We start from the raw sequence: 1,598 nt of genomic DNA, 5'->3' as shown, positions 1-1,598 counted from the left end.
AGCTGCTCGCTGTCTGAAAAGTGTTCGTAACTATGACGACGTGAAAGTTTCTGTGACGACACAAACACACCTCTGTCCAGGAGACAGAAACATGTTTTACCTCTTTGTTCATTAAGTAAATTATGTCGAACGTCTCGATGAATCAGTTTTATTAAAGTATTAACGTTTTCTGAATTAGATCAGAAACTATTTGATCAAACAGGAAGTAAACAGGCTGAAGACTCTGACCAAGAGTTCAGCTCCAACTTTTTGATATTTAACGCAACAGACAGGTTTTGGGGAGGAGTCTGTTCGTGATGACACAGTGAGGGGGAGGTGACTGTTATCGGACATTAAGCGGTGACGTTAACGACTACAGGACGTGCTGCTGGTTCAGTCTGGTTGAACCTCCCGGCCTCGGCTTCGTTCACACGTGATTCTCAAACATGGACGGTGATAACCGCAGGTGGAGCCTGGAGTTATCAGGTCGTCACAGTGGAAGTTTCTGTTTCAACACAAAAACCCCCAAAAATCCCAGGAACAGATTCTGGTGAGAATTCCCCGGAAATACCAACGATCTCAATCCTCTGCATTCAGCTCTAATTAGCATTGACAAAGAATGAACGGGATCATGGGACTAATTAATGAATCTGTAATCAATGAAAACAGGTGATTGGTGAAGTCATGGTTAAATGCAGGTGATGCTGATCTCATACGTTCATGCTGCCGTGGTCACATGACTGTTCTGTTCTGTGCTGCATGCAACTTCTTGGGCTTCAGATGTGTACGTGCACACACACAGACAGACACACACACACACACACACACACACACACACACACACACACACACACACACGTCCATAAACTACACCTTGTTCTGCTCCTGATGACCTTAAATTACCTTAAACGACCTTAAATGACCGTAAGTCTCTGCTACTGTTCAGAAAGCTAATTTGGACATGAGTGTGTTGTATAGATTTTGAAATCATGTGCGATCACACACACACACACACCTGCTGCCTGGTGCACATACACGAGCTGCAGACACCCGACACCCCCGGAGCCTGTGACCATGACGACCACCACGTTTCATCTCCACCCTGAACCCTGCTCTTCCTCTGACTCTAAACTCCCTCAGCACGACGCCTCGCCGCCTGTCCCGTGTTTCAGTATTCTACATTATATCATTAGATTAATTAAAATTCAGACGTAAGAAATCTTCAGAATGTCTGGTTTTGTAAAATGATTTAAAGAAAAAGCAGCAAATCCTCACATGGAACCATGAAAATCTTTTTCACATTTAAGTTTCATCTATAATGAAAGATCTTCATTCAAAAATCTTAATTTGTAAAGTAGCTACAGCTGTAAAAAGGGATGATCGTCCTCGGAGTGGAAGTAGTAGATCTGCAGTAAGAAGGTGGGACACTGTCACTTTGACTTCCCTCTGTCTCACACCTGCTGCTTTACAAACTGAAACGTTGGTCTGAGAGAAATCAGAAAGCAATTATTCCCAGTGAAGCAGCAAATTACAAAAACATGTCAACTCCAGTTTCTGCAAATGAAGAAGATGAAGAGTGAAGCTACGCATCCATCTGACGTCATATAACACCCCCCCCC

At 43.5% G+C, this 1,598-nt stretch overlaps 1 protein-coding gene across 7 annotated transcripts in view; it reads right to left on the bottom strand.

The window, feature by feature from the left end:
* Window positions 1-1,598, bottom strand: part of caska (calcium/calmodulin-dependent serine protein kinase a) — a 108,682-nt gene that overhangs the window by 6,954 nt on the left and 100,130 nt on the right. The window lies entirely within an intron of this gene.

The sequence above is a fragment of the Seriola lalandi genome, unplaced genomic scaffold (genome assembly GCF_002814215.2).
Source record: "Seriola lalandi dorsalis isolate HSWRI2012SDOR001 ecotype SW California unplaced genomic scaffold, Sedor1 jcf7180002054936, whole genome shotgun sequence".
Classification (NCBI taxonomy): Eukaryota; Metazoa; Chordata; class Actinopteri; order Carangiformes; family Carangidae; genus Seriola; species Seriola lalandi.
The sequence above is the reverse complement of the archived record's forward strand: the minus strand, read 5'-3'. Positions and strand labels throughout refer to the sequence as shown.